This window comes from Charadrius vociferus, unplaced genomic scaffold, assembly GCF_000708025.1.
Source record: "Charadrius vociferus isolate BGI_N301 unplaced genomic scaffold, ASM70802v2 scaffold15, whole genome shotgun sequence".
In the NCBI taxonomy this organism is placed as follows: domain Eukaryota; kingdom Metazoa; phylum Chordata; class Aves; order Charadriiformes; family Charadriidae; genus Charadrius; species Charadrius vociferus.
This window is the reverse complement of record NW_009650064.1, coordinates 1,672,609-1,698,139: the sequence shown is the minus strand read 5'-3', so window position 1 is coordinate 1,698,139 and position 25,531 is coordinate 1,672,609. Positions and strand designations below refer to the sequence as shown.

The window sequence follows — 25,531 nt, the reverse complement described above, 5'->3', positions numbered from 1 at the left end:
CCTTGTTATTTCTTTAAATTGCTTATGTGATATGGCACTGGGGGGAATTGCCTTTACGTTTTTTGCATTTTAAAAAATGTACTTTCAGTGACCCATGGGAGAGAAAATAAAGTCTTTGGTACATTGATCCCTTGATTAGTTATTTCCTAAATGAAAATGGAAATACTATTAAAGCAGTAATAATGCTATGTCTTAATAGTTGAGGAGTCAATAAATGGCTCCCATGTGCTTCATTAAAGTTCTTAATGAAGCCATTTTTGATAGCTGAACTTTACATTATCTCTGCTTTAGTCAGATACTTTTTAGGGGGAAGGAAGCTGTAATTTGACGGAAAATGGTTTTCTTGTTCACTCTAGTAACTATATTACTAAAATCCTGTGTATCATCATATCTCTTTTATAGGGTTATGCAAAACCCATCAATCGTAAATATGGTTATTTGTAGCTGTACACAGAGAATATTTTTTTTTCCCTGGCAATTCATGTGTTTTGTTTTTTGTATTTATGTTATGGCATAACCATATATTAATAAAATCTAGCATTTTTTTATCACAGTGTTTCCAAATTGCTACTTGCAGGATGTTCTAAGTATTTCTGTGCAGCTCTGCTGCAGTGGCAGCCTCCTCTTTCCTTTACACCCTTATTGCAGCAGTTCTTGGTCATTTACTTTCTCCCTCCTTCTCCTCCTTGCGCTGGATTACCGGCCCTGACTGAACCCTTTATATTTTGACAGGAAGGATTTAGAGCCTCTGAGATGAACACACCATCCAATGATGAGCTAAAAAAGGGCGTGAAAGGCTTTTGGGCTCCTCTTTTGCCTTTCATGAGCTCTTCTACAACTAGTAGAGTGGATGCCATGTATGTTCCCTTACACAATGAATATAAGAAAGAAAATCTCAGTTAGGTCTTGCAGTTCTTCCTAATGGGCTCTTCACCATGGTGAAAGTTGTTTCGCTGGATTGCTTGGGCAATGTTATATTTATTGTGTTATCATATCTAAGTATAACACATCATACAAGCAAAGAAATCATAAACACATTGCAGCTATACATTTTGTATTGTACAAAGCTAACAAAAGTGTCTATTCTCTTCAATTTTCAAAATGGATGGTGTAAAAAACAGATGGGTTTTGAGTCGTAAAAGCATAAAATAAAAAATGAGAATACTGAGTTATTTCCTCTCTGACAGTGGCCAGCTCCCTGATGCCTAAAATTTGACCTTGATTTTCTGATGCACTATTCTAGGTGTCTAGGACCTGGTTTTCACAGGTAAAGTGCTTCGCTGGTAAGTTAGAAACACACTGGAAATCAAGTTCTAAAGTCAACCCCAACCTCAGCTGCACAAGACTGAGAGACTTTCAATTAGGTTTGATATATTGTTTTTATTAACCGTGAAAGAAGGCTAATATTACCTTGATATCTTAAATAGGAAGAAGTGGTGCTTTCTTCACTTTTATGTTTCCAACACTTTGAAATCTTCTGGTAGAAAACACAGTTAATAGATACATTATTAGAACCGTAAATGCGGAATAGAATCCAGCACGTGTACATCCTAGTTTACTGTTAGATAAGTATCTAAATTTCCTAATGAAGGTAGTGTATTGAAATGCATGTATGAAAAATTTCTATTTTAACAATTGAATTTTAGTAGGTACATGCTTTTCCATAATATGTGCTTTGGCTGAACAAATTTACAGTACTGTTTAAGAGGATTATTTCAATTTCAATTTATAGAAACATATTTTTGATTCAACAAATAATAATTGAGAAATAAGTAAATAGAAATAATAAACAGAAATAAGAAAAGGGTAAAAAAGAAATAATAAATAAATAATAACCAGAAATAAGGATAAAAAAGAAGAGTTTCAGAAAAACTCGAATATCTAGAAGATGAAATTAACTATTAAAAAATCAATTCCACAGAGAAGAGTTTTTGTTTTTTCTTATCCTTTTCATAAAATAGACTATGTTGGAGGTTAATAATAACCTAATGTAAATCAAGATGGTCATTAAACTGGTTTTGATTTCTTGTATTAATAACACTGTATGGTGCTTCCAATATAATGTCAAGGTCTGAACAAACTCAGTCTGGAAGAGAAGGCCAAAGGAGCGGGATATACCTAGTCTTCCCTGAGGTAGGTAATCCACATACAGCTGTTCCATAGAAGCATCCTTCTCTATTTAGGAGGAAGAATTACTGACACCATTTTAGAGAGGGAGAGATGGATGACTCCCAAAGGTAAACACCTTATTCATGCTCAATATGCTGCAGGTTACATAACAGAAAAGGGGATACTGCTTCTCTAAGGATTTTTGAGGATATTCTTCGTGAATAATTTAAAATACTGCTTTTGCAATGCTATCTTGAATGTAGTCTTTTCTTCTGAATAATGTTTCAGACTCAGATGCATTCTTAGTTGAAGTCAGTGGGAAGACATCTGATCAGTTGGCTTAGTTCAGCAGGTTTTATTAATAGGTAATTATTTATAGCAAATATGTTTAAAATAATAGTAAGAAAAGAGGAGAGATCTGGCTAACATGAAAATTCTTTAAAAACACATAAATGGTGAATTAAATTTTTCATTAGATGGAAGTAACTTTCCATATAAAATATTTTGCAAAGCTTTTTTCTTTGAATCCCAGCCTCTGTCTCTACTGATATTTATGGTTTCACTGAAACGTTCAGGTAGAGAAATACCTGCCCTCATAAATCATTTGCAGATAATACTGGTTCAGACGCTCTCTGTCCAAATTGATAATGGATATCTGATTCAAAAGAAATGTCTTGTTTCTTAAAAGTTCTGTTGAGGATGCTGGAAGATGGTAAAGCCAAAACCCACCCTCCCCCAAACAACCAAAACAACCCTTTTTTTCAATTTCAGCTTTGCTATTATCTTTTATGCTACTTGCAGTTGGCAACAGAGTGAACCACATGATGATGGTCTGATTTGTGGTTTTATAGTTCAGACTGCTTTCAGAAAGTTGAACTTAAGTGTATATATTGAGATACTTTTGCCAAATTGAGAAATATAAATGCATTATAAACAGGAAAAACACCATATAGGTCTCCCAGTTTGGAGCAGCGTGGAGTCCTCCCACTGCACTGTTTTGCTGTTAAAAATGGAAAATACACCTGGTTTCTTTTTTCCTTAGGGTTTGGGGTTTTTTTTTGTGCAGATTTTTTTTCGAGTAACTTAATAAATTGTTTATAATTTTGGAGGGAATTTTTTTGGTTTTGTTTTTCTTTGATGTATTTACTCTTGTTGACATCGCTTCTCTTGCTTTTGTGCTTCTACTCTTATTCTGTGACTCAATGGATGTAAGACCAGTAACGGAAAAAATTCACATGCATAATTAGCACAAAAGAGATTGACTTTTGAGGAATTTTTACCTTACCTTATTGGGATCCCTGTTTTGGAAGAGGTTTGGACTGAGTTTGAACTTTGTGGGTTTTGTTTTATTTCCTTCTTTACCAATAATTTAGTTTCCAGTGTGACATCCGTAACCTCAGAAGCAGCAGTCAGGCAGGGCCACACACAGGAGATTAGGAGTGTATTTTGGGGACTGGAAGAAGGAAGGCTGCTGGGAAGAGGGAGTGGAAGCATCGCTTGAACCATGTGTCACACCTCAGGAGCACAGGTTGGCCCTTGTAGATGACAGTTATGTGGTACATTCTTAGGACAGCCAAGGACAAGTCTGGGCTGTGGTCTGATACCTTTAAAGTCCTCCTTGGTATTTGTGAATTCACTGTACAGTCTGTGAGTTAAAATTAGAGTTTAACTTCAGCTATGATTTAGATACAATACTTAACACATTTTGCTTATTTTGTCCTCTGAAGGCCCAAGCCTCAATAGTTTTACACATCTCTCATGCATAACAAATTGAAAGTATGTGTGTTGATTTGCTGGAAATGAGTCACGCACTAAAATCATGCAGATTCCTTTGTATTCTTATAACCACAAAACTGGTATGAGCAGAGATGAAAAAGTAGGTGGAGCTGGCCTTGAAAGAGGTGCTCTAAATCTAAATAAGCTGTATGAAATAGCATTGTCACGAAGGAAAATTAAAAAAGACAACAAAACCAACTTCATGCTTCAGAAGTGTTTCTGTTGCAGGTAAATGTGGTGTACACTAAAGCATGCTTTGATTGCCACAGATCTCCTGTTGAAGATACTGTGGGACGTTTTCAGAATTTTCCTTCTGTCTTAGGTGCCGGTGTCCCAAAGCGTCCTTATCACAGAGAGATTTTTAAACCTTTCTGTTGGTTGGTATTTAGGGATTGACTCGCAGATATCGGACATTTCTTTCGTAGAAAGGACTGTTGCTGAGCAAGATTTTTAGATGATGTAAATCGGCATAACACCTTTCATCTGCCTTGGCTTTGAGCTAGCTATAACTGATTTCTACCAGCTGATGATTTAATTCTGTACTCGCAGAAACAGTGGTTAAGAATAAACTTGTTGAACTACAAAGCAGTGGTGTATGGATGAACAGAACATGACACCATTCGAAGAGAACAATCATATCGTGCAGTCTTGAATATTAAAAGGCAATAACAAGATAAATAGCCCTGTGTGTTTCCTGGCAGCATTTTATTCCATTTTATGTCTGAGTAATTCCTTTCACCTCACCGGACTTTTGATTTGTATGAGTGAAAATGAGAAGGCCAGTTGTGGCACTGGTGAAAGTGCAGCATTTTGAGTGATTACAGAAAAGCTCTTTTTTTTTTTTTCCCCATCCTTCTGCTATTTTACAATTTAAGCATATTGCCCTACTAAAAAGCAATCTACTTTTATCAGCCTATCTGCACAGCACAGGAAAAGTTACTTTTTTTCAGGGATTAAATTTTTAATTGTTTTAATGATGGCTGAGGGCCCTTACCATTTGGTGAGGTGAATAAATATCAATTAGAATTTGATTTATGTCTCATTCCGTGCATGAAAGAAGCAAAAGTAGTTTGTTTGAAGACAGTCTTGCCAAGCTGTTTCCATTTCAGGTGGTATCTTCCAGGTTTTCGGGTCTCAGTTTTCACTTCAATGTTTGTTTGTTTTCATAGTAGAAATAGTTTCACCAAGTAATATTAGAAACTTTCTAAAATTATAGGGTGCTATCTTCTTCAACTATCTTTGCAATTATGATACGGAAATATTGCATCAGCAACTTTCTAAACATAGTATGCAGTGGTGACATGAGTTAATTGAACGGTTAGGAGATAATGCAGTATCATTGACACGATTTACTATGTAATTACCATTGTTTCCAGTGGAGTTATCATGTCGCTACCACCTAATATCATATGTTATTTTGTGATAACTGTGAAATTAACTTATCATCCTGTTTTGAGAGACTCTGTTGGTCTTAGACCAACCACTCTCCACCAAAGTTAAATATAAGAGCTCGGTAATAGACTGACCTGCCCACCAGCTTTGGAGTGTGGCAATTAAATCATAGGTCTTATATTAAAGCTTTGAAAGAATATATTGCTAAATTCATTTCGTTCAGAGTCCTGAATGGCTTAACTGCTAAATATTCTTTCTGGCTGCAAGCATCTGTCTGTCTGAATGAATCTGTCAGTGTTTCTACAACATGACGGGAAATATTATGTAATTCAGCAAAACATTTGAAACGTCTTACATTGAAGATAAATATTTTTTCTGATTTTTTTTTTCATTGTGCAATGAGGAACAAAAATGTTTATATAGTAATAGCATGCTATATTCACCTTATTAATTTATTTGTGAAGTTCCACGCATTAGTTATGATCTGAGCTTTTGCATTCATTATTCAGGCAATGATTTGGTTGGAATTTCATCTCAGTGAAAATGTTCAGAATTTTTGGAAAGTTCCCAAAACAATAGAAACATCAGCAAAAACTTGAAGAAACAAGGCTGTCCCTTTTAATTTAAGTATGAAGGAATAAGAAGTAAGAAAATAGATGTAAGTGTTCTATTTTACTTTGGTTTTTTGATACAGGTTTTTGTGAACACCTGTCTCCAGGTGAAAAATTTGATAAATAGTTCAAAATCTTTAGCTTTCCTTCTCACTTTTTACTTGTGCAACTGAAACTTCAGGTGACATTTAATTCAGGTTCTGTTATCTGCTGCAGTGTTTTGATAAGCATTTACATAAACATACATCCTGTGTTTATGCATCTAAAAATGATCTTGAAGCAGTCAGTTTTATTATAATTAGGCTTGTCTCTTGGGATTGTCTTTATTTTTTGTTAGAATGAAATGTGTTACATTTCAATGTAAACGAATAACTTTCCATTTTATTTTCCTATTAGAGTTCTCCTTGTTGTTCACATAATGCGTCTTTTTCTTCATTGACTCAGCAAATGCATTAGCATTAACAGTCAAGACAACCCATTTGAGCTGTTAAACACATTGTGTGTAGGAGTAGCAGAATAACCTGAGGGGTCCGGTAAATTCATCTGCCATTTCTGGAAACAAGCTTTTTATTTGTTTTCCTGAAATAACTCAAATTGGCTGCTTATGTCTAGGTCTGACTTCCATGCTACAGAACAAATAAAATATGTGAGTACTAATTAGGGGGTCTCCAGAATATTGTACCCTGTTATCTTCCGATATGGTAACTTAGTCTCACGTACATTTAATTTCAGTAAAACAGACATTTAATTCTACTGAAACAGACCTTGGTTATATTAATTAGCACCAGACTTTGGCTACAAATATTTTCTCTCTTATTCAACATAAATTAAAAGGGTACGTTTCTCATTTTCTATTTACAGTGTGGGTTTGGTGTATTGATATGGAAGTCTGGTGGAATTTTGTGTATGTCTGTAAATGTGCCCCTGCTTGAAGTCCCCACTACTAAATGCTCTCTGGTACACAGTTCTGGTGCTCGTACATGACGGCACGCTTGAGTATAGGTTTGCTGAATGAGCATTGTACAGTAAATCAACCGTGCTGTTGTGTTGGAGATTAATATTTTAAAAAAACAAACCAGGGAGCAAGAATATCTAGGCAAGAGTACCGAGTGTCAGGAGCGAGTCAGTGGTGTTTTGTAGCTAGGAAGAGAAAAAATATTTTAGCAGTTTTGCACTAACATGCTAACCTTTACTTTCCGAGTATATTAGGTAAGAAAAAGCTTTGAGGAGACTGTAGTGCCTTTCTTCCAAAGTGCAGGATTTTCTCTCCACATCAGTTTTAGATGGTATCTGTGATCAAAGGGACATATACTGTTCATACGCTTCCTCTGTACTTCAGAACGAGGGGTGACCTGGAGGGTATATAAGTGCCCTTGTGTGGTTGCCTGGAAACTTTGGCCCACACAAGTGTCAACTTTCTTTCATGGTTATAAAGGAAGACTGAGCCTCACAGAGAGCTTTAGTCTTAGAGAAAAAAGGTCCTTGTGTGTTTTAAAACAAGTGTCTCACCAGGAGATAATGGTAGAGCAGTGGGTTATAAATGATGTATTTTGTTCACTTCGCCTTGATAATGGCACGAGGGAAAAAAAGTTCATCGCTCTCTTATCAAAATACTGTGACATTTCTCCTTCAACTGTAAAATTTCCTATCACATTCCTCTGCTGCAACAGCAACTAAATTTACTCGATTGTAGAGACTACATAATCTCTCATCAAAAGGTGTCTTTTTTTATTCTTTCTTTTCTCCCTACTTATACTTCAGGAGAAGCACCAAGGTTGCTCAAATCACTGTTTTTACAGTGAAGTAAATTTGCTTTTAAGGAGTTTATACATTTGCTAGTAACCACTATGCTATGCCATGCAGGCTCTTTATTTTGGCCAAAGGCAGTATGCTGTTTCCTGTTGTCATGTCTTTTAACTCTGATCACATTCATTCGGGATGCTGTATGTTTAATGAAGTAAATCACAAATGAAGGTGACTACTAATTGTTGAAGAGCTAAAGCACTGAAAAACAGTTGAGCTTCTCTCGAGTGATGACTTATTTTCAGTAAGTACGGATTGCTCTTTGATACAAGGGATGGCATTTTTTCTTCCTGCAAACAAATATCTTTGTGAAGCATTTCCAGTTTACAAAGTGCAGATCTGCATGTTCTTCTCAGCGAAACATGTCCGTTTAAGTTTTGGTTTGCCATCTGCCCAAAGCATGGCTCTCAAACTGCACATCCCCACGGTTTGTAAGGTGGGAATGTCCGTGCAAACACAGTCATGCTGTTTGGGATCTGTCTCCTAAATGCCTTTTCAAAGCCAGCTGAAGAAAAGGGGAAGAGACACCAATGGGTTTTGAGTAAGTTAGCCCCTGTCCAATACAGAGGAGCAGTATACTAGTACATGTAGCAGCCTGTATTTCATCAGCAAAAGTTGGTGTGAAACAAAGGTGCAATCTCTTCTAAAACTATGGAAAACTATTATCACAAGGGACTTTTCTGTTTCCATGACTGTAATGGCAAACATTGTAAAGTAAAGTGTTTAAACCCAAAGTGTATGTCCATTTACATTTTGAGAGTTACTAGTATAATAATACTAAGGGTACTGAAAAATCAGTAATGATATTTGCAACTTTGTGAACCAGATTCCCACAGAGAAGGTTCAGCCGTGCAGCTTTTGCCCAATATTTTGCCCATATCAGTCTCTAATACGGATATATCAAAGAATATTATAGAACTACAGCATATTGCTGTAAGTAACTAGAATGTTAACAGAATTAAATAGTATTGCTAAAATGCTGAGGTAAATCTTAGGCTGGAAACACACCTAAGAGGAAATAACAGCTTAGTGTGCGTGCGGGGGGAAGCCTAGAGTCCAGACTGCAGGCACAAAAATATTTTGTTTCTTCCAACACAGCAGATATTGAAGAACTGTTATAATGCTAATACAATGATTGGCTCCTTACAGTGGATCCTGCTCAGAGTTATAATGTTCTCAGAATTAATCTCCAGAGACATCTAGAGGATATGTGACATTCCCTACAGGACTTGGGAGCTGTGTACTTCAGTAGTAGACTTCTAATAATAAGTAAAAATAACCCCACTTTAATTATGTGAAACTGCCCCAATATTAAATGACCATGTGGATAAAATCCCTATATAAGTGTAACTGTGTTCTGTGCCTGGAATGCAAATTTTCTGTTTCAACCAGCTGTGACTTTTTTTATATTTTAGAGAAGAGTTTACTACTGACTGGATTGTCCTTTGGGAGAAATTAGAAGTGGAGTAATACAGGGATACCGATGTTTTATGATATATATGATGACTGGGGTTGAAATTGGGGATAATTGAAAGTTCATTTGATGTTACATACTTCTTTTTCATAGTCACATGGTAATCTATTGGAAGATATATTGTCTTTAATCATAGTCTTTTGAAACACAAGCTTATGGATGGACTGTTTGTGAAGTGCATGACATAGTTTTCATATTTTTCAAGAGAAGACTCAACCATCTGTTGCATTTGAGAAAACGCAAAGGATATTTTTATTCAAACTGCACTTTTATTAATGGTACAACTCAAGAAAAGCTCTTGGTTTAAAATTTTCCATTTTTATTAGTTGAAACTGTGAAATTACATAGCATTTGAATTGTTATTTGCATTGGAATGGTCAGTGAAAACAGTCGGCGTACCCAAGAAATCTCCCATGCCTTTGCACAAATAGTCTTTGTTTCACAGGACTAGGGTCAGTGGTGCAGTGCATTCACATATTAATCAATAAATGTATGCTTTAAATACTAATCTGTAAATGTATGCTCAGATCAGCTGGGAATTTTGTACATGTGGCATCGTGCTATGTTGAAGCAAAACTACCAATGAGGAAAAGAGGCCTGCCTGTTTACCTACAGTCCTAAGATATGGCACAAAAATGTACGTGTCATTTTTCACTTGAAAATCACCAAAAAAACCTTTAAATGAATTTACACTTCCTGCAAATTGGGCAAAGTAGCTTAACCACTACAGTTTCAACATTTGATTGCCATCTCCAGGCTAGATAGTGTGGGGTGCTGGGGGGCAAGGGGAGAATACAAAGTAATCGCATTCTGGAATACTAAATACGTGAGCCTGGAATGCAGAAACATTCATCATGCTTTCTGAAGGCATGTCATAAGTAGCAAAATGCTAAAATCTTAGCATCAAAATTAAGAGACTGTGATAAGTGTAGCAGCCTCATATTCTCACCGTGTGACGTTTCCTGATTGAACAACCGTTACTTGGGGATCTTTGATTCCAGTTGCCGAAATTGTAACAGGGACTAACTCTAAGTAAACTATCACACTTGTGACAGCTCAGTGGCCTTAAACATGGGTCAAGGCCCAAATTGGGGCCCAAAGCCCCAAATTTGTAGTAGTCAGGAAAGTGCAGAGCTGAATGAGAAAAAAAGCAGATGTCAGCAAGAGGCAAGAGGTACTTTGCATGAACAGAGTAGATGCAGATTGATCAGCGTATTGCTTGATTGCATTTGGTGATGTTATGTATTTCACATGGTTGAGATCTAAAAAAAAGAATAATCTACAGCACAGTCTGACCTGGGTCTGGTCAACCCACCTCACATTCTTACCAGGGTAGCTGTGAACGATATCCATTTGCTTCGCAATGTGAGCTGTAGGAAACAAATTCTGCCAATCTTTTGAAGGCTACAGACCCTCCTCATTTGTTTGGGGGGGTCGACACAAAGTGGCAACTTAAAGGTAGAATTTGCTTTACCATTTGGGTCTGGCTTTCTACCTGTATTTGTCACTGCAGCAGCTGAAATTGCTGATAGTACCAAGAATATGAAAAACATGAGCTCTTTATACAACAAATTTCTTGGGTTTCATAGCAAGGTGTTTAATAGCTTCTTTGGTGTCTTACAAAAATTGTTTGGTTTAATACTTATTTTTTTTTAGTCTGTAAAAAGCATAAAATGGCTACAGACCATACTACGGACATATTTATGATGAAGAGGTGAAGGAAGATGACAAATCTTGCCACGCAAATATAATAATATTTTTTTTTCTGAGAGTGCTTTGAAAATCATGAGTGAACATTAAGAAGTATAGATTATTTAGATTTAGATCTAGAATCCTTAGATATTAGTCAAATATCGATCAACTGTTATACAAAATTTTATTCTCCAGATGTATCCAGTTTAACTGCTTGGAGATGAATGCTGTCAGACAGTCAAAACGTGGCATGGTGCTGTATTTATATGACAGTCTCTAAACTACAGTTTATTAAAATTGTTATGGACAAGCAAGTTGGGTATTGCCAGAATTGACAGACATCTTGAAGACTGGGATGAAGTGAAGAGTTGGAAGTAATTGCAAACATCATTGGGACAGAAGTCATGCAAAGAAACATAGAAGGGCTAACTGTAAAAGGGAAAACAAAATTTCACTTGGGAAAAACATAAAATAATCCATCTTGAGAACATTGAAAACATTTATGTTGAGAAGAAGAAACTAAACATGTATTTGTTTTGGATTTTGAGATGAGTAAGTCAAGATGCTTGTTGCTACTTGAGCTGGACACAGTTTTATTAGAATTTTTAGATCTATTTGCTGTCAAGTGGACATGCTTGCTGAAGTCCATTTTACTTACATATTTCAGTGTCAAATGATAATACATTGGGTGAAAGTAGCAAAAAATAAGATCAAAAAAACAATTTCTAAAGGATTTCCATGCAGTACACAGTATGCTCACGAAGTACTGAGTGCAAGGTCTATGGCACTGTATGGGTAATTACAGTAACACTGCGTTTTAGGATTCTCTGACACTGTTTTTTGCGGAAACCAAGAGAAAGGTCTGAGGAGCTGAAACTAAAGGTGAATGAGAAGAAAGAAGAAAACGAAAAGGTTTTTACAAGAACCCTTGTAAAAAAGGAATGATGCGTAGTGGGAATGAATGTGTAGTGGGAATAAACTTTCTGGTTTGTTGTGTACAGAAAATTTTTGTATGTGTGACAATAAGGAGGTTTGCTAGCAAGAGCTGCGTTAGGTTAATAGAACAAATAACATCAGACAAGGTAAAAAGAGAAGGGATCACTGAAGGAAACGGAGACACGCACAGCTCTTACTCCCGTGTTGCCTGTGCGCACACGCTCTTGTGCACACACACACACTCCCAGGGAACAGGAGGGGAAAAGTTACTGGGACCCCGAGTAAGTTGCTCCTTTTGTTTTCTTCTACACTTTGATTTATATGTAATAAACAAATATGGAGCTGGGGCAGGGGTAAATAGCTCATATAACCCTTCTCCTCACCCCCTTTCTGGCTCACCTTTTCCCAGATATTTTTCAAGTAGATAATCTGATTTACAACATAATTATGTTCTGTAATTAATAATGTGCAGCACAGGGGAAGCAAAATCACTTAGTATGGAAAAATTATGGTTTGGAATTAAGGGTTCAGATACGTGAACGCGCTATTGTGGGTTAGCGAGTTCCTTACATTGTCTAACTGCTGGTGACTGTCCATTAGTGTGCTTTAGATCATAAATACAGCGTGATTTGACTCAGTCCTGTGACCAGCATTCATTTAGCCAGCCTCTCTTTTCCTTTCTGCAAGTTACAAGCCTCAAACCCAGCACACATCTGCATTTAGTGCCTTTAGCAAAGAGATTTAAAGCCTCAAAAATGTCATTATGTACAAGAGGCGTGCAGGGTGGGTGAGATAAAATAATTGGTAGCAACTTTTCTGCGTTGGTAAGCAAAGGCCAGCACAGCAGTTTAAACCCCAGAGCCCTCAGGCAGAACCCCAGAAAATGTTTTGTTATTAGCAATGTCTTTTGGTAGGTGAGTTGTATAAATGAACTCCTGAATGGTCTTTTCTTGGTGTTACTGCTGTGAATGTAAACATATGTGAAAAGAGAGAAAGCAATAATATAAAACTATAATGACTGGAATTTGTTGTCATTTCTTCTTTTAAAATATTTCCACACATTGAATGCTGCTTTCTTGCACAGTAAAGTGGATCACAGGAAATACATTATTGATTATGTTATTGTGAATCGTTTGCAGGTGAGAGATATTTTGTATTATTACTTGTGCAGAGTCCAACAGTCATGAGATAAAAAGGCCAAATGGGAATTTCATTTGATGGAGCCCTGCACATCAGATACTCTTCTGTCGTGGGCTGCCAATAGCGCAGCAGAAATGCCAGAATGAGAGGTATTAGGTAGAAAACTCAGAGCAGCCTGCATTTCTGGAACTGGACAACAGGAACCAGGTAATCATTTGTATGTATGTCTATGTACAGTGTCAGCATTGTGGTGTTGAATGCGGGTGACGTGGCCTTCTTACGGGTGGGAACTGACCTTTTTCCCTTGTTCTGTTTCACAGTCCTGGTGCCAGAGGAGAGTCAAGCCTGCAAAAGCAGGCGCTGAAGATTTTCAGGTATGTGATGTTGAATACTTGAATCACAACACCACTGCTATAACAGGAGCACTTCAAATGTTTGTGCTCTAGAATTCCCATCACCTTTAGCATTGCTTTCCATTATAAATAGAGATTTAATTTTTTTTTTTTAATTATATCTTCAAGTACTGCATACATTTTACAATTCTCTCCTGTAAAATCAAAAACAAAAGAAATAGTGGAACAAGGGGACAAGGACAACTGAGAAGAGTTATCCTCAGTTCATTCATTGTACATGCTTTTGTATCATTAAAAGGACTATGATACAGCAACTGGCAGATTATGACTTCTCTTAGCTTCAAGCAGATAGTGCCAGGAAAGTGAACAGAGACATGATATACTGAGTCTAATTTATCATACTGTTTTTCTGCCTATGAAGCCTGAAACAGTGAAGTGTTTAGGTTGAAATACTGATCAAATTCACTGTTTCTAGAGGGTGGCTTTCAGGTTTAGTGGAATGGAGTGAGAATGAAAGAGCTGTTAAACTGTCAGTAGCTGTTAAGCTGTTGGCATCCAGAACTCCCGAAGAAAAAAAAAAAACCAACATACTTTTTCTGCACATAAAACACAACCACTTTCCTCCAGAAAATTGTGATTAAAAAGGCTGCAGTGGAATCCTGATTTGGAGAAATATTTTGTAGTTGTGAAGTCATTCCAGTGATCTGAATATCAAAATATATATAGTTTAGAACATTTTATTTGTTTTTTAATATGCCCTCACTTCCAAAACAAATCTCTCAGTTGAAACTGAACTTTAAATAGGCCCACTGATGTCCACCACCTCTTCCATCCCACTGTTGTGCTGTGTAAATGGTTCTCATCATAAGGGTTGAAATGTTCTGGTGTAGTGAATGTTATTTGTGTGCTGGAAATTACCATTGATTTCCTCTATGTATTTTTTTTTTCAGAGTCCACAATTTGTCACCCTAAAATATTCCAGAGAAAATAACTGCCAAGTTTCGCCTTCATCGTGGCTTTCTATTTTTAAAGGAAGAACAGTAACTGTAAAAATTTACTTTTGCATATTCAAAAATGCCTTTGAAAACATGTTTGTGCAAAGAAGAATGTAACTGCAGAGAGTAATTTCAGACACCTCAGTTTCAGTGGAAATCAAAAAAATACTGAGGGAAGGTGAAGTGGTGGTGGGGTGAGCATTCTGTAGGAACACTGCAAAATTACACTGAACAATCATGTTGAATGTGCAGGGCCTAACTGAAACCTGCTGAGGTCAATTAAAATCTTGATACTAATTTTCAAAGGTTTCAGATTAACCTCATCTTTATTTTGTGGAATTATATTATGATGGATTTTTTTTTATCCTCAGGCTTACATGCTTCTGCCTTCGCACTTCTTGTTAAGTCTCCTAATAATGCTGGTTTTAATTTAGTGTTCAAGGTCTATTCCTCCCTGTGAGAAATACATTTCTAATACAAATAGAAGCTAGGAAACGGTTACCTGAAGGTGGTGTTCTCATACACAAAATGTTTTTTCCAAAATGCCAAGTTTTGTCTGATGGAAATATTTAATAGTTTGACTCTAAATTATTTGAATAAACATCCTTTCTTAAATAAAATTGGGAAACTGGTTGGTGTGATAGTCTGTAATCATTTACTCAAATTACTCATCCTCGTATATCTTTTTTCCGTTGTTCTGTCCACTATTGTTGAAAAACTAATGTTGATAATCTTGAAAAACTCTAGTTCTGCACTTCTTGATGCCAGACTATTTTAGGCAACGTGTCTAGGAAAATACTAATTCGTCTTATCTGTGGCACATCATCACCATGCGTTAAGTTTATTCTTTGCTATGCATAGGTACAGGTTTAATATTACATCAACTGACTGTGACTACAGTGGTGCAGCTGTATCTGCAAAGCTACATAGTCCCAAAAACTTGGGAAACTCATTTTCCGTGTTTTCCCATGAATCCACAAAGTAATGAAACGTATCAGTCTGAGGATAAGTTATGGGTATGTTTTTTTTTCATAATATATCTGGCAAGATAGCTCTGAATCAAATGAATAAATCAAGACTGTTTTTAGCCCTCAAATTTCATGTGCTTAGATGTCTGCAGCTGATGAAGAGCAGTGTGCCAGGAAGCAGGATTCTCACTGGGCCATCTCCCAGTCGATGCAGTCTGTATCCCTCGAACACTAAAAGGAAAATCACAGCGAACCAATTGCTCTCTTTCAAGCTCTGTCTATATAGGTTATATTAATGTGTTGTGTTAATGTGGCAGGAAGACGTGTGCCAAAAGCACACTGTGGTGCAGCATTGTTAAACTTGGAGTAAAGAAAGGTAGGTGAAGGAAGCCATAAACAAAAGGGGAACCTTTATATTAGCCTCTCCAGTCTTCCCTTAGAGTCAGGAATGTGGACTGGCCAACTGCCCCGGGGACTAACGTAGACAATTTGGGATAGCTAAATCGAAATGTTTGAAATAATGTCACTGAGAATTGTCTGCTACAAACATTCCAGTATTGTTCTATACAATAATCGTCTGTTTAATCAGATTACAAAAGAAAACATTGACTGCCTGTCTACCTGTGTCCAGAGGAGGTTTTGTAACCCGTTCTTATGTGTATCTTGTTCGTCATTCAGATTGTCATGTTATTTTGTAACCATGGAGAAGCAGGGAGGGATGCCTGTTGGTCGAATTTAGATTTCTCCGGCTGAGTGCAAACCAATTTTTGAGAAAAATGAGAAAACATTTCTTAATGTAAATTGTACTGTCACTCCCTTATATCATCAGTGCAAAATGGATTTCTTTCCAGATCATCTGAACTGTATAATTAGCATATTGTTAAAGCATAGGTTTGAAAGTGCAAAATTGTATACATTTTTAGTGACTAAAGATAAATGCAATTACATCAAAGCAACTAATAATTGTTCATATAATAAAAGTTAAAAATTCTGGATAGAACTGTGGCATTTTCTAACAACTTTACCACCGTTTTGTCTTAAAATTATTCTTTGCACATTTTTTTTTTTTTAAATCTACCTATGTTTTAAATAGGAATGATTGACAGGAAATGTGAATGACCATTGCTCCTAGAATGTTACAGCCTTTCCAAAGGGGACGAGCCACTTTTGGTAGAGGACAGCATTTTGAGTCAATCAACTCCAGACATAGTGTATGTCATTTTGGTGCTGTGCTCCCTTTTAACTTAATGAAGAATCTCTTTAACATTATTTTCTTACTTGTATTCTCCTACTGTTTTGGTTTACAAAGGTTTACAATTTGACGTAAATCATCTGTCAGTTACAGTTTTCTTTCCCTTGCTATTTTCTGAGTGGTTTGTGTGCTTTAGACTTCAAAATTATCCATATGCTATATTGCTCAATAACATTTAAAAAACCCAATATGGTTGCTGGTTTTAATTCATTTATCTTGCTTGTGTATTTAGAGCATGTATAAAATGTAACTTCTCCATCATGTCACAAAAAGTTATTGCACTCTTGGGTTCATGAATTCAAGAAACATGACATAATAGACTGGCAAATATGGCCTTGTGTCTTCTGATGATGATCCAAATCCACCCACTTATCTTGATCTGCCTATATTGTTAACAACATGGGATGTCACACAACAAATTTTTCATTTTAACTGTTCTTTATGTACAGTGCAGCGTGGAATTTACTTTTTATTGCCTTTCGGAGGGAAGTATCATACCTCTCTGTGAAATAATGGTTTTGTCAGACACTGGTATCTTTATTGTGTAGTGCTTTTAAATTCTACACTATTTATACCAAGCTCTCTTGGCATAGGACAGGTAAGATGTGATGCCTCTGTTTTTCTGTGAGAATACTTAAAGCTTTGTGAATACAGAAGTGTATTGTTGATATGATAATTGTGAGAACTGTGTTGTAGGTTTCAAACAATTATTTTGTTCTTCCAAGTGCTCTATGAATGTGCAAAATGTAAACAGCTACTAGAAATGACTGACAAACCTAAAACTTCTACTCGCAATCTTCATATTGATTTGCGTGCCTCTTCCTACCATAATTATGCTCGTTACGAAGTGTAGACATTGATTTGCTGTTAGAGGGTTTATTACATTTGTTCGTGACAGGGAGGAACAGCAGTAATTTTATTGCATGCACTGCCAGTGTTTAGTTGTCAGGAGGCATCTAAATGGATGATTGTGAAACAAGTCAAAGAATGATACATGATTGTACAACTTGTGGGATCAAAGAAGAATCTAAATATAGGTGATGCATTTGTCCTGGAATGACACTGAAGAGTGGGCTGCCACTTGAAATAAATTTAATTGGTCTAAATATTTCTAGCAAGATGACAATAAATTAGAAAAGGAGATGTCTATATGCTTCAGCGGCAAATAAGAAGTGTGTTGTGGAGTGAATGGTTTGCTTTCTTCTGTTATATGTAAACTTTTGGAACAATTGAACTCAGTATTTCAAAGGGTGTCATTTGCTATTTTGTGAGCGTATCTAAGAGATAAAAAGCAGTATAGAAACAAATATTTTTCTATGTACATAAATTTGTTGATCATAATTATTTCAAGAGTAAAGCATGCAGTGGTTGAACTTAGATATATTCCAAAATTAAATGAAAGTAAATACTGTTTGCGAAAATAGTCCTGTTTCTTTCTCTCAGGATGTCTTTTCACTTCATTCAGAGGATGGAGTGACTGAGCTTTGTTTAACTATTCTAAAAAATGATACGGAGTATGTATCAGAAACATAATCAAAGCCCCCTTGCAAGCCTAGTTGCCAGAGACAAAAGAGATGCAGCATACTTGAAAAGGGCATCCCTTCAGGATGCCAAGATATATTATTTTTTGCTGTGTGTATTACAGTATCACCTAGAAGCTGTTCGTTTCTATTGACACAGAGTTCCTTTTGTCCTAGATACTATACTTTATAGATAAATAAAAATGTGTGTGTATACAGGTGTATCTTTCTATCTGCAATGTATATCTGTGTATCTGTTTTACAGTTTTTATATGTATATCTATACATGCAAACACAATTACAATCCCCACTGTGGATTGCTTGCTGTCTAAAAAGACAGGTCAATAAAAGGTGAAGGAAAGGAAGTATTACTACTTTCAAAGTTACAGAGAGGTTATGAGTGATTCTGGAGGTCCCATAGGAGGTGGGCTTCGATCCAATCCACCAAGCCCAGATCTTTCAAGATTATGACAGAAATGTTTCCTGCAAGACTGGTCTTCTCTAAAATGTGTATGTATCTCCATTATTTGATAGTTTCCTGGAACTGTTCATTGTGATATGTGTGAGAAACTAGTACATGGGAGCTAGCAAAGGTTTGAGTTACCCATTTATAGGACTTTCTTTGGTACTGCCTTTTGAGTATCTGTCTGTCTCTCATTTTAGAAAGAAATTTCCAGTATTTTTTTATTTTATTTTTTACAGATTTTTTATTTTTTTAGTTGCCAAAAAGAGAAGACAGCATAAGCATGTAGAAAGTACTTAAACTTACTATAGCCATATTTGGCACAGTTGAAGACTTTGTAAGCTGCACATGTGTCTTTATACATATATTCTCACATATGTGTAAGTTAAGGTGCTAATGGTACAACCCAGCCATAGATGAGGCTTATTTTTTCTGTGAAATTATAATATTGATTTAGACTACTAGCGTATTTATACTTGCTTAGAAAAAGCGTGAAAAAATATAAAACTTACCCCTCTACTCCACTCTCGTGAGACACCACCTGGAGTACTGCATCCAGCTCTGGAGTCCTCAACATAAGAAAGATATGGATCTGCTGGAGCATGTGCAGAGGAGAGCCACGAGGATGATCCAAGGGCTGGAGCACCTCTCCAATGAGGAGAGGCTGAGAGAGTTGGGGCTGTTCAGCCTGGAGAAGAGAAGGCTCCGGGGAGGGGGCCTACAGGAGAGCTGGGGAAGGACTTTTTACTAGGACATGTAGTGATAGGACGAGGGGGAATGGCTATAAACTGGAAGAGGGCAGGTTTAGATTAAACATTAGGAAGAAGTTTTTCGCTTTGAGGGTTGTAAGGCACTGGAACAGGTTACCCAGAGAGGTTGTTGAGGCCCCATCCCTGGAGGTGTTCCAGGCCAGGCTGGACATGGCCTTGGGCAACCTGGGCTAGTGGGAGGGGTCCCTGCCCATGGCAGGGGGGTGGAACTCGATGATCTTCAAGGTCCCTTCCAACTTAAACCATTCTGTGATTCTATGGAGTATAGTATGACATTTTTCTCCAAGCATTATTAATACTTTCTTCTTCATTCACTTTAAGTCAGTAGGAAGTTCACAAATACGGAATTTCCTTTTATTTCATTATGACGTTATTGCTTCTCCTGTAATTTGAAAAGCCTTATTGCTTTTAGTCTGCATGTTTTCTAGTTTCAATATAAGAGTGAAGTACAGTATCAGAACCACCGATACGCAAATCTGCACCATCAGATCCCACAAATCTCCTCATATATCATCCAGAGAACACTCAGTGTTTCTTGGGAACCTGAATTTTTCACAATTCAATCTTCATTTAATCTTTCTGTTAGGATATATCCTTAGTTTATTTCAATTTTATTATTATTTATCTAATCCACACAGTGTTCTTGGTACTTTTAGGAATAGGTGAAATATGGTCTCTGCCTTCTTGGAGGTTGCATCCTAAGTCAGGGGCAGTTCCACAAGGCTTGCTAGCATTACTTGGAGATAATTTAGGAATCTCGTCATGGTGTTTGAGTAGAGACTTCAAAGCTGATACCTGTCTCAAAAAAAATATTTGAGAATAGAGAAATGTGCATTTATTTGAACAAGGGCAGCTGATTAAAAAGCAAAAATAAACATTATCCTACATTTTATTAAGCTTCTACTCATGATAAAAAGTTTGGACTTTTTATTTTCACATGAGAACAGCTCCCTGGCTGTTATTTCTTCATCACTTACCTTTGGCATGCTGTAACATTGTCCTCATGGACATCTACTTTCACACCTGGATACTGGTGCTGCTCTTGTAGAAATCATTGTTAGTAGCTCTCCTGACTCCTGGTGGTGGTGGGTTAGCAGCAGGTCATTGAGGAGATTCTGTTTGTGCACTGGAAGATAAGATCCTTTGTAATATCTATTGACTGTGTAAATCGTAGAGTTTACAGAGGTGCAAGAGGAAATAATAAACAGATACAGTAAGAAAGATGCTAGTAACACATGATGCTAAAAAGATGCTAAGTCTGCCTAGTTTGTTGGGGATGTCCACACTGAGTCATAGACAGTTTTTTGGTAGAATAAATTAATCTTCTTTGGAGTGTTGTGCTTCTGTGATGAGTACAGTGAAGAGAATAGAAAAGTTTAGACTCAGGACAGTATCTGATGACTGAGAAAAGATATAGATGTCAGTGAAAAGACTGTCAGCTTCTGAATTGCATTTGATGAGGGTAGGAAACAGCTTTTGGGAATTTGAAGGGACAGATTAGGCTTTGCTGGCAGATGGTCTGTGGTCAGTAGGGGAAGGCAGAAAGCTAGAAACCAGTTGTGTGAAGGAAAGCGTATGTGCCTTCCTCTTGTTTTTCTGACATTTACTTCTGGACACTGTTGAAGGCAGTCACTGGGAACATGGGTATGACTCAATACTTGCCATTGAGGCTCAGAAGTCAATAGGGAGAGGGGGGCGGCAGATGAACTGGGCAAGGAAGCAGTGTCTGGGACAGGACAGGAGATGGGATAGAAAGATGGCTTTTAGGCTGAGGTCCTGAAATCTGCAAAAGATTGGTCCAAGGCTCAAGGGGGCTGCATGGAAGTTCAAGTTTTATTTCATGTCAGAAGGCTTGATTTTGAAACCAGTAACTATGCCATTGGGTATGTAAAAGTAAGATTTGTCTAGATTTTTTTTGGCCTTTTAAGTTAATGAATTATGTATCTTGTTAATTTACCTTGTTAACTGAGATGAAAACATATAGGGGAAAAGCCTTGTAGAGTAAAACTGCCCTTCTCCAGGACTCCTTGTACAGCAAATTGTGCCTATCAGAAAGGAATTTTTAAGTTGAAAAGTATATATGTACATATATATGTACAAAATAATAGACATGGCTAAACCATGTCTCTAAAGAGAAATTTTCTCTTTGCTTTGCATATAATTTTTTTTTTTATTGGGGAGGAAGAGAAGCAGGTATTTTTAAGGGAGTTTTTACACTATTGTATTTAATTTTGTAAACTGACGATTTTATTATCAGGAGAATGAAGATGTCAACCTGCAGCCTTTTCAATATGAACATTTCCTCTACTTAACTGTTTTAATTCTATATACTTACTACTCAATAACAGGCTATACTTCTTGTGTTCTTCTAGTACATCACCATTGCAGGCTAATAAGAAGCTGTTACAAATTGACATTAGTATTTTTCATAGTATATCATAGTGTAGGGGCAGCCTTAATGCTTCAAAGACAAAGTAATTCTGTAACCCAGATATATTCTGAGTTATAATTCTTTTGATCTTTGTTGACACTGCCTGTTTAATGGCTGTGCCTTGCCAGAAATACTTTCCTACATCTTCGCAATAATCTTTCCTATATGTGTTGTGTGAAGTTCCACCTGAAGTTTTCAGGTTGCAACTGTTAGAGCGAGTTAGGGCTCCTCATGCCAGCACTGAATCACTCTGAGACCCTGAGCTTCTTATCTAGGCTGAAACTTCCATTAAGGCCATAGAGCGTGTGGACTTGTTCTCAGTCATTGTTTACAGAGATAAAGTCTAGGCTGTGGAGAGTCAAGTCTCAGGCGGTCATCTTCTGGAGCAAGACCATCTGCATCCTGCTGCAGAACAGGCCCCATGTACCAACCATGGCTGTTCCTTGGGCTCCCCAGTCACTGCGTCTGTCCAAGCAGCAACAGGGTATTCAAAGCCTGGGTTCAGAAAGGGGAAGGCGGTGAGGGAAAACAATTTGGGCTATGCTTTACACACATGATACCCCTAGGACTTAATCATATGAAGGTCAAGATCATTCCTGTACAGAAGGCTGCCACAAGGCCAATAGTCTACTTAAGTCTTATGTAAGCCTCAGAGTAGGATTTAGGTAGTGCACAGGACTTGTGCTCGATCTCTGCTCATGGGTTTATTTCACTCAAAGTTACAAGTCTGCCTTATAAGTGGGCATCACTCTTTATATCGGCTTCAAAGTCTCGGCTCTGCTAAGGTATAGCAGCACGTGAAAGCAGTGTGGTAGTCCAGACTAAGGCACTGAAGGAGTGAGGGCGAGTACTCTGCTCCATGTCCAAAACCAGCAGTCAGTTCCTGTTTGGCAACAGTGTTAGAAAGCTGTGTTGGTCATTGCTGGTACTTGATCACAGAAGATGTAGATAAGCACATAACTCATGAGTGCTGGAGCAGTGCGGAGCCATGTGTCTGTTATGCATGGCCATCCCCAGCAAGTGCAAAGAAATGATTAATTTGAATCTTGATATTGTACATTATAGTTATACTACATTTATCTCTATTTATAATAATGCTACTTTTCATATGAATTATAATTATAATAGATGGAACTATATATTGCACGCATGCAGTGGAGCATGGCATTCAGTGTCCCTTTGTCCCAGTCACCCTCTCACCTTCCTAATCTCAACAGTAACTAGATCTTTTGGGTGGTCACACTAAATACTGATAAATCTGAGTCTTTGTTGAGATTTTTATCTTCTTCCTGGTACTCTCCTCATGTTAAAGCATCTGCTTCTTTTGCAAGACATTTGGGCAGTTTGGCTCACATAGTCTGAGCTAGAAATCGGCATCTAAGCAGTGGTTTCATAGCTCTGAGTGTGCATATCTGATAGAAAGCAAATAACTTCATCTGCTGTTACACAAATGAGAGATGAAAATAGATCCTTCTATCTCTAAGCATAAGTACTGTAAACTGAGAAGACACCACAGATACAGTCACAGATGATCTCACTGCTCTTGCTTATAGAGTTAAAAAGAATACATTTTTGTTCATTTAATCCTTTTCATGACGTCAATATTAATACAGCAGCCTTCATACTAAGTTAACTTTGGTAGTTTTCTGCATTCACCAACAACACAGGCTACCTTGATATTTTTTACTTTTTCCAAGTAAAAAAGAAATTATTGGGTAGGCATACTAATTTCTATTCTTTATTTTATTTAAATATCATATATCTCTATGCAAATAATATTGTAAACCAGAAAATGTTAGCATCTTTCAGCTAAAAGGATTCAGAAAAGTCTTAGGTTTTTGATTGGTGTAGGTGACGGTGAAATGTTTAATTCTCTCCCTGCAGAATAGCATCTGTCTTAGAAAAGGCTTCAGTCAGAGTTACATAAGCTGTATTTTCAATTGTGTCCACTTTCTATTGCTTTGCATACAATGCTCCGTATACCTCTAACTGTATTTGAGCTATATGAAGCAACAAAAAGACAGACAGACTCAGGACTGAAATGTCTTCGCATATATTGGGGGAGAATCTGCACACAAAGGGACATTTATCAGGAGCAACTGTTCCTCTGCTGAGGAAAGGAGCATACCCAAGAGTCCAGAAACAGATGAAGATCTTATCAAGAAAACCCTCTTCAGTAATATCATCAGCCTGCTCTTGCCAAGTCTGGCATTTCTGTATCGTGTGTATTTGTGATGGAGAGAGAGGGAGCAAAGCTGTGCAAGCTGCATGTAGCTGGGATAAAGTAGCTACTCAACCCACTGGGTCTGCACAGTGTTAGAATATAATTGGGAATCATCTTTGCCAGTATGGAGTGCCCATGTGAGAATGAAGCTTACAGTATTCCTCTCACAGAAAACTGCAGGATGGGCTCTTCAGCTGCACTGGTTGCCTTTTGGGATTTTTTTTCTGTATTTTTGCAAGTATTTCTGTTCCAGTTTTATCTCAGCACATACAGGGAGTAACAAACCTCTTGAACTGTGCATCCAAATGTGAACATGGCAAATTATTGAGAAAGACAACAATTATATTCTTTTCTTCTTGTGTGAGATTTAGACTTTGAAAATGGAGGTGTAAATTGCTCTTGTAGTGAGTAGACTGAAAGGTAACAATAGTCTCTCCTAATTTCATCGCAGGATCAGGATTTTGCCATGATGCTGACATGAACAGGGTATTTTTCATATTATATGGAACCTGACTTTGAAGCATGTGAACAATTCTTTGGCATTTCTTAGTGTATCTTGAGTAAATATCCTTTTCTTTCTACTTCTGTCTCTTTCATTTTTTTCCTCGAGCAGGTTTTAGCAAGTTCAACGAAGCAGTCCAGATAAAGAAGTCTATACAGCTGTATAGCTGTTCTACTAAAAAAGCTAATCAAACTCTAGCAGCAGTGTTCATTATGTACTTCTTCCTTTCTGGCTTCCAAGAAAAAAACAGTACTTTTTGTAACGGTTCAGCTTAAACCTTAAAAATTATTTTGATGGTATACTTGATGGAAAGTTATTATGTAGTTTTCCATGAGCTATATCTTTAGTAGTTACTCAATTTGTGTGCTATTTAACATTTGTTTAATTAATTGTCCTCCCTCCCAGCCCTCCTAAAATGTAGAAGTTGCATTGTCATTTCAAATTGATGCAGATGTGTTCACCAGTGTAGGTCTATCCTTTTCTGACTTGGGATGGGATCCTGTGTTCCTTCTAAATTCTTTAGATTACAAGAGTGTGAGGCACTATAGGCATGTAAAATTGTTTCCCATGTATTCATTTTATATAAGCAAATGGAGACTTTACAAATAGAGCACAACTTGAAGTTTTTGAAGTGTCAGTGCGTACAGCTCTTTTGAAACTACGGTCTCTGAAAACTCTGCCTGCGTTGCAAGACATAGTGCGCCTTCCCATGACTGAAGCTAGCTCTGCATTGCAGTTGGGAATATGGAGCAGCTTCTTTACCTATACCTGAGGTCACATCAAACAGGCTGGAGTACTACGTCAGTGTGGTGGTTTAGCTTGTGAATTAAGCACTGTAATGACACATGCTTTGGCTAAAAAAGGTTAATAGTTTTTACATTCTGTTTCTAAATGTGAATTCATGCACTTCTGTCCTTACGTTTCAAGCTTGGAAATGTATACATCTTCTCTCACTCTGGCAAGGTTTCTGCATCCCTCTTTTTCATTAATATCTTCTGTTACCATTTTTCCAGGCTGTGTCTTTGTAGCCTGATTAGACCCAGCTTAGGTCTTCAAATGGTTCCTTCCCTAGACTCCATCTCTCTTGCCTTGTTTTTTATAGCTATTTCCCCCCTCCTGT

General features: G+C 37.1%; 1 protein-coding gene across 1 annotated transcript in view; it reads left to right on the top strand.

Annotated features, from left to right (window-relative positions):
• The window catches only part of ZFPM2 (zinc finger protein, FOG family member 2), a 249,170-nt gene that overhangs the window by 54,739 nt on the left and 168,900 nt on the right, over positions 1 to 25,531 (top strand). The window lies entirely within an intron of this gene.